The 19936-nt window shown below is 42.6% G+C and overlaps 1 protein-coding gene across 1 annotated transcript in view; it reads right to left on the reverse strand.

Moving 5' to 3' along the window:
• Positions 1–19936, reverse strand: part of LOC110520616 (FERM and PDZ domain-containing protein 4) — a 73170-nt gene that overhangs the window by 41814 nt on the left and 11420 nt on the right. The window lies entirely within an intron of this gene.

Here is a 19936-nt window from a genome sequence, read left to right on the forward strand (position 1 = left end):
GACGGTAGGCAGGTGTGGGAGTTCAATATATAAACACAAACCTATTTCCTTGACAACAGCTCTGCTCTGTTCCGCGAAGCGCAAGTATGAAGGCCTTGACTTCTGTGGAGGCCACATCGCAGTAAATGCTGTACGGCCACTGCAGTTGTCGGATTGAATTTGCAGAGCCTTTTAGAGTAATGACAAATTCCTATACGGCGAGTCAATATTCACGTAAAAATAAAGAGTTGCCCTCGACTACGCTCACAAACTGGGAAAACATTATTTCCAATTGACCCCTAATTGTAAAAGAGACAACTTTGTTTTCTATTTTTGTTATACAGAAATCGCAAAACATGCCGAAAAGATTCTGGTCTATTCAATGTACCAGGTGAAAATGCCCAACCTACATTTTACAATGCTCCCACGTAGGGAAATAGAGTCTGCGAGAAGAGCCCTGTGGCTTCAGGCTATTTGGCGTGGGAGAGTGGGAAATCTGGAGACCCAGTGTACAAATAGGCTACACATACATCGCTAAGTGTGTGGAAAACATTTCATCACAGGTGAGAAATGTAACTTGTTTAGTATAGTCTGTTTGTAACTACTTGTAGCTTTAGAGTTTGTTTGTTTGTGTTGTAGGTCTTGGCTAGCTTATTGTTATGGTCGGTAGCTGGCTAGCACTCACATGGCTGCAAGCAGTCATGAAAAAGGGCTTGAGGGAAGCCCTGCATTACGTTTTTCTTAAGTTACGTTTACATTAATCTTTAGACATGTTATACTTTTCTTAAATGTAGGTTTATAATTGCAGTCAACAAGAAAATTGTGTTTGAAAAGGGTGATGTTTTTGCTGTGAGCCAATGGAGTAACCACAGGTTGCTGTCCCACAGGCGGGCTGGGCCTCGAGGTTGTTTCTAATAGCGACTGGGAGTGTAGGCTGCATCTGAAATAGAACCCTATTCCCCATACGCTCTTAGACAAAAAGGGTTCCAAAAGGGTTATTCAGCTGTCCCCATAGGGCCCTGTCTGGTTTAATTTACAACCCTCTGTTGAAAGGGTTCCACCCTTGAACCAAAATGGGTAGTTCCCTTCTAGATTCATTATAGCACATTTTTTTTCCCCCAATAGTGTATAGTGCACAAATTGACAGAAAATTCTAATTTGTGCAGATTGATAAACTGCATTACAACAGCACATAGTATGTCTATTCTTCATATATACTGAACAACAATATAAATGCAACATGCAACAATTTTTTAAATATTTTACTGAGTTACATATAAGGGAATCAGTCAATTGAAATAAATGAGTCCCTAATCTATGGATTTCACATGACTGGGCAGGGGCTCAGCCTGGGAGGGCATAGGTCCACCCACTGGGGAACCAGGCCCAGCAAATCAGAATGAGTTTTTCCCCACAAACGGTTTTATTACGGACAGAAATACTCCTCAGTTTCATCAGCTGTTCAGGTGGCTGGTGTCAGATGATCCCGCAGGTAAAGAAGCCGGATGTGGAGGTCCTGGGCTGGCCTGGTTACACTTGGTCGGGGATTGTGAGGCTGGGTGGACATACTGCCAAAATCTCTAAAACAACGTTTAAGGCGGCTTATGGTAGAGAAATGAACATCCAATTATCTGGCAACAGCTCTGGTGAACATTACTGCAGTCAGCATACCAATTGCAAGCTCCTTCAACACTTTAGACAATTGTGGAATTGTGTTGTGACAAAACTGCCCATTTTAGAGTGGTCTTTTTATTGTCCCCTTATTTGGAAGTCCCAAAACACAACCAAAACTGGTCGGGAAACAAACCCAACGAAGGCGCCCAACAAAACAGGAATTCGAAGTGACAACAGGAGGAAAAACAATCTACTCCTAAATAAATCCTAAATAAATCACAACGGCTCAAACGACCGTGAGAATAGCCTGTGGCTATAAAAACAAACACAGAAACAATCCCGCACAAAATACCAGCAGGCAATGAGGTTAATAAACCCACAGAAATGAACTCAATAGAACACAGGTGTAGGAAACAGACAGAACCAAACAAAACATAAAAATGGATCAGTGGTAGATAGTAGGCCGGTGACGACGACCACCGAGCACCTCCCGAACAGGGAGAGGAGCCACCCTCGGTGGAAGTCGTGACAATATTCCACACCTGACAGGTGGATAGATTATTTTGGCTAAGGAGAAATGCTCACTAAAAGGGATGTAAAACAAATTTGAGCACGACATTTGAGAGAAATAAGCTTTTTGTGCGTATGGAACATTTCTGGGATCTTTTATTTCAGCTCATGAAAACATGGGACCAACACTTTACATGTTGGGTTTATATTTTTGTTCAGTATACAATCCTAGCAGTCTGTCAAATTAAATCTTATCACATCTAACTCCATCTTACACGGCATGAGTCATCACGGCATAGTCTGAGGCAGTCCATCTAGGGTGACTACATGTCCCAGTAGGGCTGGCATATGGCCAAAATCTCAAATCACGATATTGGTCATTTCATATCCCGATAACGATACATATCACGATATAGCACATTTTCTGTAAATTCAATTGATAAATAGTTTACATAAAATGACCACATGACCTATTTGTTATTACATTTTGAATTATACTCAACAAATAAAAAAGGTACTTACTCATATTTGATTATTTATTTTATTTAGAACCTGTGCAAATGTTCAATTAAACATGTAACAAAAAATAAAATATGAATGTGTAAAATCTAAAAAGGTAAATAGAAAACACTTAAACTGTAGTTGCCAAAAAAAAAAATAGGCCTAAATATATATATATATATATATATATATATATATATATATATATATATTATGTTGGGGGGCTTGCCTGTTTTGCATGTTATTTTGGCATTAATACGTGTCACATCAATTTGCGTTTGGTACCTTGGGTCGAGTGTTAGCACCAACTCACGAAACCCCCGTTTCTGGACCGTGTAAATTGGGGCCATGTCTTTGCAGATGTACGTTGTAATGGCAGCTGTTATCTCCTTCCATCGTCGTGGTTCTTTGCCATACGTCTGAGTCTGGGGTTAGTTTTGAGTGTAACGGATGTGAAACGGCTAGCTTAGTTAGCGGTGCGCGCTAAATAGCGTTACAATCGGTGACGTCACTTGCTCTGAGACCTTGAAGTAGTAGTTCCCTTTGCTCTGCAAGGGCCGCGGCTTTTGTGGAGCGATGGGTAACGACGCTTCGTGGGTGACTGTTGTTGATGTGTGCAGAGGGTCCCGGGTATGGGCGAGGGGACGGTCTAAAGTTATACTGTTACATGAGCACTCGACTACTTTTTGGGGTCTCATCTGTAGACTCTCCGTACTGTTTCACATGATTCTTGCGTAGGTGGTAAAAGAGGTTAGTGGTGTTTGAGCCTGTTGTCGGCCCGGCCTGCGGCATATTTGGCAGAGGGGCGTTTTTCTGGTCCGTGTCAGACTTTTCATTCCCAAACCACGTCCATGCGACCGAAGTAGCCCCTCTTTTAGGTACGGTCTCCGTGCTCTGTGTCATGTCCACTCCCTTGCATGCAAAAATATTGCCGTAAAGGGTATAATTTGCGATACAACGAAATAAACGGTAGAGCACAATATGAAACGATAGAATGTTCTATCGTCACACAATATATCGTCATATCGCCCAGCCCGATGTCCCAGATTGTGCGGGACAGTCCCCACATCTTGTCCCTTTGTCCCGCAACCAAACAATGATGTCCTGCATTTTAGCAACAAATTAAAACACCAGTAATTTACAAAAAAAAGGTTGATTTGTCCCATATTTCAGTCAGACATTCCCACCGGTCTCTTTTGCAGTCACGTTGCGCTTATGACCACATTTATATCATAAACATCTCCAATCGTTGTTGAGATCAGATATTCTGCGCAGCACAAGATGAGACATGTGTCAATGACACAACTTGTGAGGTTCTTCATGCTCACTAGTTACTCCTTTAAAACACATCTGCTACTTCCCTCAATCCTAAATTAAGCAAAATAGTAGGTTAGGTGCGTTTCAATTAGCTCGCTCTGTGCAGCGTAAAGGGGTGGATGTTGCAGCAGGTCCCACAAATGTCCCACAAAATCATCCCGTGGTCCCGCATTTGGGTAGTTTAAAGGAGGTCATCCTAGATCCATCCCAACTATGGTCGCAAGCCTACCTGTAATTTAACAAAGTTACCGCAATTTATCGTAAATTTGGCATTTTATACACTCTTAGAACAAAAGGTTCCAAAAGGGGTTTTCAGCTGTCCCCATAGGAAAACCCTTTTTGGTTCTAGGTAGAACCCTTTGGGGTTCCACGTTGAGGCCCCTGTGGAAAGGGTTCTACATGGAACCCAAAAGGGTTCTACTTGAAAACAAAAAGGCTTCTAGATAGCATCTTTTTTTCTAAGGGTGTACTTAAATAACGTTTTTTTTTTTAAATGTATTCATATACGGTATAGTATTCCTTGTTTATAAATGTGTCCATATTGTACATTAGGTTCTAGTAGATAGACCATATGGTTCAAGAGAAAATAGCTTAATTAATGAAAAAAGCATCTAATCAACAATGCCATTCTTTTCTATTTACTCTTTTGACTCTTTTTTCTCTTTTTTCACATCAGTTTGACGGCAAAACATTTACTACAAATAAATAGACATAGTAAAATACATTTAAGAGTGTATATATATTTTAAATGATATTTAATGCTGAAACCCTCATATTAAACACCAATAGTATTCACTAAGTTGACGGTATATATTTAGGAGAACGTTTTACAGATTTGTTATTCTATTTTAAAACCATCTTCAATTATTTCATGTATTTTACATGTTATCAGGCCACACAGAAAGCCAGAGATAATTACAGACACCTGTGATAATCTGAAGAGCCTGTGACGACCCTCCCACTCGGTCTGCCGTATTGTCTCTTTGTTGTTTCCTTATTATGATGCTGGTGGGCGGAGTTGGGAGGTCGTCAGCTACATGAGAAACATCTGGGCCCGGTGTCTCCTAGGATAAATACACCACTTCCCCATTCATGGAGGAGACTCTCTCCATGCAGACATCTTTATAGATTTTGTTGTGTTTCTTGGTGTTTTTTTGGTTGTTTGCTTTAGCGTCTTTCAACCCCCTGCATTATCACATTCATGCATGCAAAACACTCACTTACACTACTGATTACTGATTACACACACCATTGTATATTATACTTAGTTACTTATTTAATAAATATATATTTTGTTACTCCTTATCTCCACGTTGTCTCCCTTTTGTTACGGGCTTTGAGCCGGTTCGTGACAAGCCCAAAAGGAACACTATATATCTTGTGACAGATTACATAAATGATCAAATCCTTGAAATATAAACAATTCTGGTAGTTTACCGGTAAACTTAGAATGTTTCCTATAAAATACCCTCACTTTGCAACCCTAATCCCAACTCATAACAAGTGGATGTCTAGTTTGAATGTCATGGACAATGTTCCTTAACCAGTGTTCAGTCACTGAATGTGAATCACATTAATAATGTAATTTGAGACACATAAAAAACATCTCACTCTTGTGCTGTCAGAGGCATGAAATTGGTTTTATTTTGACATTTCAGGAGATTTATTAGGGAACAGGGAGCCCTAAGGAATTATGTGATAAGGGCAATGGCAGGAATAGTTTATCAGGGAGCAAACAGAAACCCATGTCTTAATTGCTACTTTTTTGGAAATAATGAATAGAAGTACTGAATGAGCCAATAAGAAACTGTCTTTCCTATAGAATCTGTCCTGTATTTTGTCTACCAACTGAAGATTATGAAAACCCAACAGTCCAAATCTAAATAGCAAAGTCACCAAACACTCTAATCCTCACCTTGCCACGACACTTAACTCAAGTCATTAAACAAAACACTTAATGTGTCTTAATTGTTCAAGTAAAACTCTCCTCTTGTGTCATATCTAACAGGGTGATGGGAACTCAGAAGGTTTGGGAATCACTTCCTTTTAGGTGGTTTTAGAATTTAGCGGCTCTTTTCTGGATTTTCATCATTTGCGGGTATCGGCCTAATTCTGCTCTGCATGCATTATTTGGTGTTTTACGTTGTCCACAGAAGCTATTTTTTTAAAGAATTCCTCATGCTGATTCTCAATTTGGTGTTTGTCCCATTTAGTGAATTCTTGGTTGGTGAGCGGACCCTAGACACGACTGTTTCTATCTTTTGGTCTCTCTCTCTGTCTCCCTCCCTCCCTTTTCTGTGTGTCTCTCCATATTTGAACAATGATGTGTGATGATATGAACACTGTGGCAGTAAGTTATGTCACATCAAAGGCATCAATGCTGTTTAACAGGCCTCTCTTCACATTCATTATTCAAAGCCTTTCTTCCTTTCTCTCTTTATTTCTCCTCAGTTACCAACCGGGCTTAATGTCAGTGTGTTTTGTGTATTAAATTATAGGGGCGTCTATTGGAAATAACATCTGTAGCCTACTCTGTAACCTATAGAACAGCATAGCAGTAGGATAGGCTGGGCTCCAAACAGGGCCATGCAATCTGATTTCCTCCAGTAAAATGGTGTGTTTGAGAGGTATTAGCGTTTCCACATGCTATGGATTTATTGGAGCCACAGTGCATTAACAGAACGCAGCAGGTTCCCCTGGCTGTGTATTCAGGCCCTATTTTCTACACAGTTAATATGTATGGGACTGCATCCGACCAGAGGTCAAATCAAATCAGTATCAAATCAAACAAGTGGCATGCTTACTTACAAGCCCTTAACCAACAGTGCAGTTCAAGAAGAGTTAAGAAAATATTGACCAAATAAACTAAAGTACAAAATTATAAAAGTAACACAGAAACATAACAATAACGAGGCTATATACAAGGGGTACTGGTACCGAGTCAGTGTGCTGGGGTACAGGTTAGAGGTCATTTGTACATGTAATTGCATTATCTTTTTCAATATTTGTTGTTCGTTAGAATTGTATCACATACCGAGTTATGGTATTTGCTTTACTTAGTAAATACTATACATTCTTCCTCAGGAGTGAGGATTTTGTGGTATGCCTATCCTATCCTATCCTATCCTATTTTTTTTACTATACAACATGAATTAAGGGTATTTAGAGGACTATATAGAGTAGGTAGAGAACATTGAACAAGTCTATGTCAAAAAACTATTTCTGACAAAAATGCAGATAGAGGCTCTCCGATGGCAGCAATGGCAATCCTCCGAAAGCCTTCGTTATTTATAAATGGAGCGTGATTCTACTCACAGATTCAAAAGATATGCCTTCAAAATACCATTCTGAATGGAAGGAAAGCTGTATAAAATCCTCTCTCAGCCTATTGCAAACAGTGAGCACTGATGGAGGGATGGTGCGTCCATCCTGCACTTGTCCCGCAGGTGTGATGTTCGGATGTACCGATCCTGCGCAGGTGTTGTTACACGTGGTCTGCCACTGCGAGGACGATCAGCTGTCCGTCCTGTCTCCCTGTAGCGCTGTCTTAGGCGTCTCACAGTACAGACAGTGCAATTTATTGCCCTGGCCACATCTGCAGTCCTCGTGCATGCTGCAGATGAGCAGGGGCCCTGGGCATCTTTCTTATGGGGTTTTTCAGAGTAAGTAGAAAGGCCTCTTTAGTGTCCTACGTTTTTATAACTGTGACCTTAATTGCCTAACGTCTGTAAGCTGTTAGTGTCTTAACGACCCTTCCGTAGGTGCATGTTCATGAATTGTTTATGGTTCATTGAACAAGCATGGGAAACAGTGTTTGAACCCTTTACAATGAAGATCTGTGAAGTTATTTGGATTTTTACAAATTATCCTTGAAAGACAGGGTCCTGAGTTTTTAAGATAACTATCTAAGATGTGCCAAAAAACATTTTCTCCAGCTCAAGGCCCAAGCTAGGAATTTGGTTAGCTAATTTTCTAGCTAAATATTTGGGGCATTTAGATTGGAAAGGATTTAACATTTCACAAACGTAATGATGAGCCAGTTTAAAAGTGAAGATTTAAAGAGGGCAGATTGTACAGTCAACTTCCCTGCCAGTTCTTGACTACGGTGACACCATTTACCTGAATTCAGCAGCCATTAACAAGTCTTAAACCTTTAGAACATATCAAATCAAAGTGTATTTGTCACGTGCAACACCACCTGATACAACAGGTGTAGTAGACCTTTTCAGTTGAAATGCTTACTTACAGGCCCTTAACCAACAGTGCAATTTTGATGTAAAAAATAAGTATTATGTAAACAATAAATAATTAAAGAAATAAAAAAAACAGTAAAATAACAGTAGTGAGGCTATATACAGGTGGTACCTGTCCAGAGTCAATGTGCAGGGGCACCGGTTAGTCGGTCTAATTGAGGTAATATGTACAGTGCCTTGCGAAAGTATTCGGCCCCCTTGAACTTTGCGACCTTTTGCCACATTTCAGGCTTCAAACATAAAGATATAAAACTATATTTTTTTGTGAAGAATCAACAACAAGTGGGACACAATCATGAAGTGGTACGACATTTATTGGATATTTCAAACTTTTTTAACAAATCAAAAACTGAAAAATTGGGCGTGCAAAATTAATCAGCCCCCTTAAGTTAATACTTTGTAGCGCCACCTTTTGCTGCGATTACAGCTGTAAGTCGCTTGGGGTATGTCTATCAGTTTTGCACATCGAGAGACTGACATTTTTTCCCATTCCTCCTTGCAAAACAGCTCGAGCTCAGTGAGGTTGGATGGAGAGCATTTGTGAACAGCAGTTTTCAGTTCTTTCCACAGATTCTCGATCGGATTCAGGTCTGGACTTTGACTTGGCCATTCTAACACCTGGATATGTTTATTTTTGAACCATTCCATTGTAGATTTTCCTTTATGTTTTGGATCATTGTCTTGTTGGAAGACAAATCTCCGTCCCAGTCTCAGGTCTTTTGCAGACTCCATCAGGTTTTCTTCCAGAATGGTTCTGTATTTGGCTCCATCCATCTTCCCATCAATTTTAACCATCTTCCCTGTCCCTGCTGAAGAAAAGCAGGCCCAAACCATGATGCTGCCACCACCATGTTTGACAGTGGGGATGGTGTGTTCAGCTGTGTTGCTTTTACGCCAAACATAACGTTTTGCATTGTAAAAGTTACATTTTGGTTTCATCTGACCAGAGCACCTTCTTCCACATGTTTGGTGTGTCTCCCAGGTGGCTTGTGGCAAACTTTAAACGACACTTTTTATGGATATCTTTAAGAAATGGCTTTCTTCTTGCCACTCTTCCATAAAGGCCAGATTTGTGCAATATACGACTGATTGTTGTCCTATGAACTGTCTCCCACCTCAGCTGTAGATCTCTGCAGTTCATCCAGAGTGATCATGGGCCTCTTGGCTGCATCTCTGATCAGTCTTATCCTTGTATGAGCTGAAAGTTTAGAGGGAAGGCCAGGTCTTGGTAGATTTGCAGTGGTCTGATACTCCTTCCATTTCAATATTATCGCTTGCACAGTGCTCCTTGGGATGTTTAAAGCTTGGGAAATCTTTTTGTATCCAAATCCGGCTTTAAACTTCTTCACAACAGTATCTCGGACCTGCCTGGTGTGTTCCTTGTTCTTCATGATGCTCTCTGCGCTTTTAACGGACCTCTGAGACTATCACAGTGCAGGTGCATTTATACGGAGACTTGATTACACACAGGTGGATTGTATTTATCATCATTAGTCATTTAGGTCAACATTGGATCATTCAGAGATCCTCATTGAACTTCTGGAGAGAGTTTGCTGCACTGAAAGTAAAGGGTCTGAATAATTTTGCACGCTCAATTTTTCAGTTTTTGATTTGTTAAAAAAGTTTGAAATATCCAATAAATGTCGTTCCACTTCATGATTGTGTCCCACTTGTTGTTGATTCTTCACAAAAATATACAGTTTTATATCTTTATGTTTGAAGCCTGAAATGTGGCAAAAGGTCGCAAAGTTCAAGGGGGCCGAATACTTTCGCAAGGCACTGTACATGTAGGTAGAGTTAAAGTGACTATGCATAGATGATAAACAGAGAGTAGCAGCAGCGTAAAAGAGGGGTTGGCGGGGGGTGGCGGGAAACAATGCAAATAGTTTGGGTAGCCATTTGATTACCTGTTCAGGAGTCTTATGGCTTGGGGCTAAAAGCTGTTGAGAAGAATTTTGGTCCAAGACTTGGCGTTCCGGTACCGTTTGCTGTGCGGTAGCAGAGAAAACAGTCTATGACGGGTGGATGGGGTCTTACATTTTTTTAGGGCCTTCCTCCTGACACCCCCTGGTGTAGATGTCCTGGATGGCAGGCATCTTAGCCCCAGTGATGTACTGGGCCGTATGCACTACCCTCTGTAGTGCCTTGCAGTTGGAGGCAGAGCAGTTGCCGTACCAGGCAGTAATGCAACCAGTCAGGATGCTCTCGATGTTGCAGCTGTAGAACCTTTTGAGGATCTGAGGACCCATGCCAAATCTTTTCAGTCTCCTGAGGGGGAATAGGTTTTGTCGTGCCCTCTTCACAACTGTCTTGGTGTGTTTGGACCATTATAGTTTGTTGGTGATGTGGACACCAAGGAACTTGAAGCTCTCAACCTACTCCACTGCAGCCCCATCGATTAGAATGGGGTTGTTCTCGGTCCTCCTTTTCCTGTAGTCCACAATCATCTCCATTGTCTTGAGCACGTTGAAGGAGAGGTTGTTGTCCTGGCACCACACGGCCAGGTCTCTGACCTTCCCCCTATAGGTTGTCTCGTCATTGTCGGTGATCAGGCCTACCACTGTTGTGTCGTCTGCAAACTTAATGATGGTGTTGAAGTCATGCCTGGCCATGCAGTCGTGGGTGAGCAGGGTATACAGGAGGGGACTGAGCACACACCCCTGAGGGGCTCCAGTGTTGCAACCTACCCTCACCACTTGGGGGCGGCACATCAGGAAGTCCAGGAAACAGTTGCAGAGGGAGGTGTTTAGTCCCAGGATCCTTAGCTTAGTGATTAGCTTTAAAGGCACAATGGTGTTGGAAGCTGAGCTGTAGTCAATGAACAGCATTCTCACATAGGTGTTCCTTTTGTCCAGGTGGGAAAGGGCAGTGTGAAGTGCAATAGAGATTGCATCATCTGTGGATCTGTTTGGGTGGTATGCAAATTGGAGTGGGTCTAGGGTTTCTGGGATAATGGTGTTAATGTGAGCCATTACCAGCCTTTCAAAGCACATCATGGCTACAGACGTGAGTGCTATGGGTCTGTAGTCGTTTAGGCAGGTTACCTTAGTGTTCTTGAGCAGGGGGACTATGGTGGTCTGTTTGAAACATGTTGGTATTACAGACTCACACGTCCTGGTAATCCGTCTGGATCAGCGGCCTTGTGAATGTTGACCTGTTTAAAGGTCTTACTCATATCGGCTACAAAGAGTAGCCTAGTAGCTGAGGAATGTAACTGTTTTTGTTAAATGTTGTGTTGTGCTGTGCTGTATTTTTTATTTAATTTGACATTGTATTGGTTGCAATTTTGTTTCATATTGCATTGACAAAGGGTACCTTTGTGAATTAGACTCTGGTCTCAATGCGTTTTCCCTGAATACAAAAACTATTTAAAATTGGTGGCTAGCTTGCAAGATCACAATGAAGGTTTCAAACTCAATGAAAACAGAGGTTATTAACTAGTGCAATTAAGGGGTGGGAGGTAGCCTAGTGGTTAGAGAGTTGGGACAGGTTGCTGGGTCGAATCCCTGAGATGAGAAGGTAAAAATCGGTTGTTCTACCGCTGAGCAAGGCAGTTAACCCACTGTTCCCCGGGACAGCAGAGACAATCAATCCCCTTCTGGATACAACATGCCTTTTGATATGGTTGCATAACTTTATGAGCTCGGTTGTCAGTTCTTGCATTTAGTTTATGTTTGTTTGCACTTCTTAGCATTTAGCCAGCGTCCGCTATGAGATCTCACTAGTATTTTGTTAGCATACAGTACGTACATACGTATTTATATATATATATATTTATTTATTTATTATAGTTCGGAAATAAATAGTGCCCCTTGTGTGCACTACCGGTAATCAAATCAAACATTATTTGTCACATGCACTGAAAAGTGATAGCGCCTCTGACTGCATATAGTCTAGAGACCATTGGATTCTTAGGGTTGATTGTTGTTTTGATGTGGGTCTGATGTGGGTTTGATGTGGGTTTGAACTTGTAAAATAAGCAATGCACAGAAATCAGACACCTTTAGAGGTCAAGATACTGCTTCCTGCTCCTCTCCCACACATAGATATAGACATGTAGCAGATGTGAAATGAAATCTCTTTAATAAAGTAGGCGGGGGCCGTGATCTTTGTGTTTCAACTTGGATTATAATGTGGAGCCTGAAGTCCACAGACCTTCGTTGCCATGGCAACTCCCAGGAGTGCCATACTTTTATTGGTTATTACTCAACAACTGTTATGTTTCCCGAAGGCTGACTGCTGGTGGAAAATTGCTACTCTTGAGGAGGAGGGTTTACAATTCTTGATCTTATTATTTTGGAGGGGTTATGGACTTTCTGTTTCTGTTTTTTTGTTGTTGTAATCTACAACATTGTAGGTAATGTTGGTATTTTGTAAATATACTTTATATGTATTTACAAAATATTGATAATGTATTATAACTGATTCGTTTAATTATGAAACATAAACCATACTAATAAAATACATACAGTATTACTGTATATCCACTTTCTGTTTCTCAGAGCAATACCATTAGATGAGTGATCCCCGTCCATGTATAACCACCGCCATTGTTGAGCATCAGAAACAAACCTAACGTCCATAAATTCACTCCCTCTGACTCCTTTGCTAAGCTGGTCATGAATTGTTCAGCTCGGCCTGGGTACAGCTCTCTGTTACTGCAGAGAGGCCGGGATAGAACCGTCATCATTTATTCAAGTCTACCTAGGATCAGTTTCACTGTACAACAACTGGAGCAAACTTCCTCACCACCTCTGCTGGCTATAACACACAGGCTCAATGTTATAATGTAGCCCGGGACTACACACAAAATAAATCAAGGCAGGTCCTCACCAAACATTACAGGCAACAACGTCACTTATGGGCACAAACCCAACGTCGCTGGACCGGACAGGACTGACAAAAAGTGCTCTTCACTGACGAGTCACGGTTTTGTCTCACCAGGGGTGATGGTCGAATTCGCGTTTATCGTCGAAGGAATGAGAGTTACACCGAGGCCTGTACTCTGGAGCAGGATCGATTTGGAGGTGGAGGGTCCGTCATGGTCTGGGGCAGTGTGTCACAGCATCATCGGACTGAGCTTGTTGTCATTGCAGGCAATCTTAACTCGTGCGTTACAGTGCGTTACAGGGAAGACATCCTCATCTCTCATGTGGTACCCTTCCTGCAGGATCATCCTGACATGACCCTCCAGCATGACAATGCCACCAGCCATACTGCTCGTTCTGTGTGTTATTTCCTGCAAGACAGGAATGTCAGTGTTCTGCCATGGCCAGTGAAGAGCCCGGATCTCAATCCCATTGAGGACGTCTGGGACCCGTTGGATGGGAGGGTGAGGGCTAGGGCCATTCCCCCCAGAAATGTCCAGGAACTTGCAGGTGCCTTGGTGGAAGAGTGGGGTAACATCTCACAGCAAGAACTGGAAAATCTGGTGCAGTCCATGAGGAGGAGATGCACTGCAGTACTTAATGCAGCTGGTGGCCACACCAGATACTGACAGTTATTTTGAGCCCTCCTTTGTTCAGGTACACATTATTCCATTTCTGTTGGTCACATGTCTGTGGAACTTGTTCAGTTCATGTCTCAGTTGTTGAATCTTGTTATGTTTATACAAAATAAACGCAGTTGACAGTGAGAGGATGTTTCTTTTTTTCTGCTGAGTTGAGTTTTTATACATTGAGCTGGCCAACAGTAGTAAGTGTAACTTGATCACCTCTCTTGTGCCGCCCAGCAGTGGACATCATGTCACGAAATTTCCGTTTGCTTCGTGCTATTTGTAAAAAAAAGCATAATCAAATAACATCTTTATTTGTCACATGTGCCGAATACAACAGGTGTAGAAGACCTTACCGTGAAATGCTTACTTAATGTGAATCAATATAATTTTTGCGAGATTTTTCTGTAGGAGAAATAGGGAACAGTATTGAAAATCATACCGTCAGTAATTGAAAATACTCTTGTATGCGGAAATATATGGTATACCGCCCAAGCTTAACAAACACACACACACACATACCAATTTTCTTAAATGCATTGCAAGCATTAAAATCCTCCCTCCAGAAAACACAAGTAATGTTGACCTCTGGGAGCTGTCCTGTCATTCAGTGCTGAAACAGCATATTGAACCGACTGGCAGCAACTGCTGCTGCATGTTATCCCTGCCGTCCACATCAGATTCCAAAGAAAAGAGATGGGCTCTGTTTGAAACACTAGGGTGACAGGGTACACTCTCACGGAAGCATGGGGAATACCCCTGAAACTCCGCCCAGTGCTACACACTAATCTCACTGTAAATTGAACCTGTCAGTAGTTTGTGAGGGGGAAGTATTGTACATGTGTTTGGATATCTGATCTGTGGACAAACAGCAGCTGAGATGAGTGTCCCCAGGGAGGAGGAGACCGAGAGAGAGCCAGGGGGCGTTGATCTGGAGGAGGAGACAGAGAGAGCAAGAGAGCCAGGGGAAGTTGATTTGAAGGAGGAGACGGAGAGAGAGAGAGCCTGGGGCAGTTGATTTGAAGGAGGAGACAGAGAGAGAGAGCCTGGGGCAGTTGATTTGAAGGAGGAGACGGAGAGAGAGAGAGCCTGGGGCAGTTGATTTGAAGGAGGAGACAGAGAGAGAGAGCCTGGGGCAGTTGATTTGAAGGAGGAGACAGAGAGAGAGAGAGCCTGGGGCAGTTGATTTGAAGGAGGAGACGGAGAGAGAGAGAGCCTGGGGCAGTTGATTTGAAGGAGGAGACAGAGAGAGAGAGCCTGGGGCAGTTGATTTGAAGGAGGAGACAGAGAGAGAGAGCCTGGGGCAGTTGATTTGAAGGAGGAGACAGAGAGAGAGAGAGCCTGGGGCAGTTGATTTGAAGGAGGAGACAGAGAGAGAGAGCCTGGGGCAGTTGATTTGAAGGAGGAGACAGAGAGAGAGAGCCTGGGGCAGTTGATTTGAAGGAGGAGACGGAGAGAGAGAGAGCCTGGGGCAGTTGATTTGAAGGAGGAGACGGAAAGAGAGAGTAAATGACAGAAAAATACAGATAGAGAAACTATCTCCATTCAGTCACAAATGCATTTCACTGAAACAAATGAAAACCTTGTCTCATTTCAAGCTTCAAGTATGAACGCGACACTTAAATGCTTGACATGCAGCCGAAATGTATAACCACTTTCTGTTGTGGTGAGCATAAGGCCCGTTTTATGTGCCAATCAAGGCTACATCTCTCACAGATATTTTTTGGCATCTCTAATGGTAACAAAATGGTGTAAACTACCTACATCACACGTGATCAGCAGGGGGAGAGAATAATTAACAGCAGCAAATGAAGCCAAATCTAGACCCAAGAGTGGTATGTATATTTCACAGTTGTCTTTCACACAGTAAGGAAGGGCGGTGTTGGTATCTAGCGCTTTGCAGTTGGCTTCTGCCCCTGGGCAACACCATCTATTACATATTTTAACATTATTTCAAAATCGCTGAATATTAAATGCCCCTATTTGTCTTTGTAAGTGCTGATATTGTTGCCATGGGCAGTTACTACACTATGGCAGGCGGCTCTCTCTCTCCCTACCATTTCTTTATAGGACAATTTACTTAGAGCCACATGAAACATACTTTATGTATTTCTGAGCACCTCCCAGACTTATAATACCTACTAATGGTCTAGTTACTTTAGACAGAAACTAAAAGTAGGGATGCTGGTTGTGGAGGATGGGTAGGTATAATACGCGACAGTCTAGCAATTCAAAGGTTGCATGTTTGAGTCTTGTCAGGTACAACTGTAGCATTTTAGATAACCCTTATTCTAAACTTAACCCAGTTCACCTAACCTGCTACTTAAATTCACCTAACCTTGGTCGTTTTAGTTCCCTTAATCGCCAACGTACATCCTCCCGATAATTCTCCTTTGGTGTTATTGCGTAACCTGGTCTCAGATAAAGACGTGCAATACTATACGTCCTCCAGTAGGTATGATAAGTTGCATCATCCAATCTTCATGCTATTGTACGACTGGGTAAGACTTATGATAGTAAACATCTTCTAATCCGTATGACCTGGTACAACACACAATTCCGTTTATAATGTAACAAATCATACTAAATGGAGTGTCGTGCATTTACCTACAGAATAATACAAATTGCATTGAGACTACGTTGTTTACGTGGTCTCAAGACTAATGAACCCATCTGTCAATATCTTACTTAGTATTATTGTTGTGTGAATGTGGTTGAAATCCTTCTGGCTCTGAGTCTGAACACTGTCTACCTACAGGAGGTTGGTGGCACCTTAATTGGGGAGGACTGGCACCTTGTAATGGCTGGAACGGAATAGGTGTAAAGGTACCAACAACATCAAACGCATTGGTTTTCAGGTGTTTGATGCTATTCCGTTCACTCTCGTTCTAGCCATTATTATGAGCCGTCCTCCAATCAGCAGCCTCCACTGCTGTCTGCCTGTTATTCAGGCCTAGCCAGAACATCATCGAATAGAGATGTTCTTCCTCTTGCAGGCACCTGTTCCTAAAGTGTCGTACTGGCTGCCTACCTTGTTTTCTTTCATGCACTAGTTACAGGAACCCACTGGGCTCTGCACCAATTATATTAGAACATCCCCCATAAAACCAATCAATAACTCTCATTGCACCAGTCACTGTACTATACAACTAATAAAATCCACTATGCCGTTGCAACTGGTAGGGGGAAGAAGCTACTATATAATTGGACATCAGTTAAACACAGGCAGGCAGGCAGGCAGGCAGGCAGGCAGGCAGGCAGGCAGGCAGGCAGGCAGGCAGGCAGGCAGGCAGGCAGGCAGGCAGACAGAGTTTCTAGATGGTAATGCATACAGGATACCACAAACACACATCTCCCCCGTCGTTTTATTGATGAGGCACATAGATTACCCCTCCAAGATGAGACCTTATAACCCTTAGCATGCACATGCCACCCAAACTACCCATGGCACAACTTGGCTTATGACCTTTTGTCTTGTATCTACAGTCATGGCCAAAAGTTTTGAGAATGACACAAATATAAATTTTCACAAAGTCTGCTGCCTCAGTTTGTATGATGGCAATTTGCATATACTCCAGAATGTTATGAAGAGTGATCAGATGAATTGCAATTCATTGTTAAGTCCCTCTTTGCCATGCAAATGAACTGAATCCCCCAAAAACATTTCCACTGCATTTCAGCCCTGCCACAAAATGACCAGCTGACATCATGTCAGTGATTCTCTCATTAACACAGGTGTGAGTGTTGACAAGGACAAGGCTGGAGATCACTCTGTCATGCTGATCGAGTTTGAATAACAGACTGGAAGCTTCAAAAGGAGGGTGGTGCTTGGAATCATTGTTCTTCCTCTGTCAATCGTGGTTACCTGCAAGGAAACACATGCCGTCATCATTGCTTTGCACAAAAAGGGCTTCACAGGCAAGGATATTGCTGCCGGTAAGATTGTACCTAAATCAACCATTTATCAGATCATCAAAACCTTCAAGGAGAGCAGTTAAATTGTTGTGAAGAAGGCTTCAGGGCGCACAAGAAAGTTCAGCAAGCACCAGGACTGTCTCCTAACATTGATTCAGCTGCGGGATCGGGGCACTACCAGCACAGAGCTTGCTCAGGAATTGCAGCAGGCAGGTGTGAGTGCATCTGGACGTCAGTGAGGCAAATACTTTGGAGGATGGCCTGGTGTCAAGAAGGACAGCAAAGAAGCCACTTCTCTCCAGGAAAAGGTACAGGGATTGGACTGCTGAGGACTGGGGTAAAGTCATTTTCTCTGACGAATACCCTTTCCGATAGTTTGGGGCATCCAGAAAAAAGCTTGTCCGGAGAAGACAAGGTGTGCTCTACCATCAGTCCTGTGTCATGCCAACAGTAAAGCATCCTGAGACCATTCATGTGTGGGGTAGCTTCTCAGCCAAGGGAGTGGGCTCACTCACAATTTTGCCTAAAAATACAGCCATGAATAAAGAATGGTACCAACACATCCTCCGAGAGCAACTTCTCCCAACCATGCAGGAACAGTTTGGTGGCGAACAATGCCTTTTCCAGCATGATGGAGCACCTTGCCATAAGGCAAAAGTGATAAGTAAGTGGCTCAGGAACAGAACATTGATATTTTGGGTCCATGGCCAGGAAACTTCCCAGACCTTAATAACACTGCAAACATTGACTCTTTGCATCAACTTCATGTAATTGTCAATAAAAGCCGTTGACACTTGTGACATGCTTATAATTATACTTCAGTATTCCAGAGTAACATCTTACAAAAATATCTGAAGACACTGAAGCAGCAAACTTTGTGGAAATTAATATTTGTGTCATTCTCAAAACTTTTGGCCACGACTGTACAATACCAGTCAAAAGTTTGGACACCTACTCAGTTTTTTATTTTTTTATTTTTACTCTTTTCTACATGGTAGAATAATAGTGACGACATCAAAACTATTAAATAACACATATGGAATCATGTAGTAACAAAACAAGTGTTAAACAAATCAAAATATATTTTATATTCAATATTCTTCAAAGTAGCCATCCTTTGCGACCGAGGGATGTGTGCGCTTTGTGGACCTTTAACAGAATATCACTGGCAGAACGGGTGTTGTATGTGGAGAATGAGGGCTGCATTAGATATCTCAGATAGGAGGGAGTGAGGCCTAAGAGGGTTTTATAAATAAGCATCAACCAATGGGTCTTGCGATTGGTATACAGAGATGACCAGTTTACAGAGGAGTATAGAGTGCTTTGAGGTGTCCTAGAAGGAGCATTGATGGCAAATCTGATGGCCGAATGGGAAAGAACATCTAGCCGCTCGAGAGCACCCTTACCTACCGATCTATAAATTATGTCTCCGTAATCTAGCATGGGTAGGATGGTCATCTGAATCAGAGTTAGTTTGGCAGCTGGGGTGAAAGAGGAGCGATTATGATAGACAAAACCAAGTCTAGATTTAACCTTAGCCTATGTGAGAATGCTATTCATTGACTACAGCTCAGCGTTCAAGACCATAGTGCCCTTAAATCTCATCAATAAGCTAAGGACCCTGGCACTAAACACTTGCCTCTGCAACTGGATCCTGAACTTCCTGACGGGCCGCCCCCAGGTGGTAAGGGTAGGTAACAACACAACCGCCACGCTGATCCTCAACACAGGGGCCCCTCAGGGGTTCGTTCTCAGTCTTCTCCTGTACTCCCTGTTCAATTATGACTGCCCAGCCAGGCACGACTTCAACACCATCATTACGTTTGCCGATGACACAACAGTGGTAGTCCTGATCACCAACAATATCGAGACAGCCTATAGGGAGGAAGTCAGAGACCTGGCCATATGGTGCCAGGACAACAACATCTCCCTCAATGTGCTCAAGACAAAGGAGATGATTGTGGACTACAGGAAAAAGAGGACTGAGCATGGCCCCATTCTCATCGACGGGGCTGCAGTGGAGCAAGTTGAGAGCTTCAAGTTCCTTGGTGTCCACATCACCAAAAAACTAACATGGTCCAAGCACACCAAGACAGTCGTGAAGAGGGCACGATTAAACCTATTCAGGAGACTGAAAAGATCTGGCATGGGTCCTCAGATCCTCAAAAGGTTCTACACCTGTACCATTGAGAACATTCTGACTGGTTGCATCACTGCCTGGTATGGCAACTGCTCGGCCTCCGACTGCAAGGCGTTACAAAGGATAGTGCGAACGGCCCAGTACATCACTGGGGCCAAGCTTCCATGGCTGTTCCTGCACTAGCTAGACCTAATGTCAGACTGATGGAGCTTT

The sequence above is a fragment of the Oncorhynchus mykiss genome, chromosome 3, assembly GCF_057628025.1.
Source record: "Oncorhynchus mykiss isolate SJ-2025 chromosome 3, ASM5762802v1, whole genome shotgun sequence".
Taxonomy (NCBI): domain Eukaryota; kingdom Metazoa; phylum Chordata; class Actinopteri; order Salmoniformes; family Salmonidae; genus Oncorhynchus; species Oncorhynchus mykiss.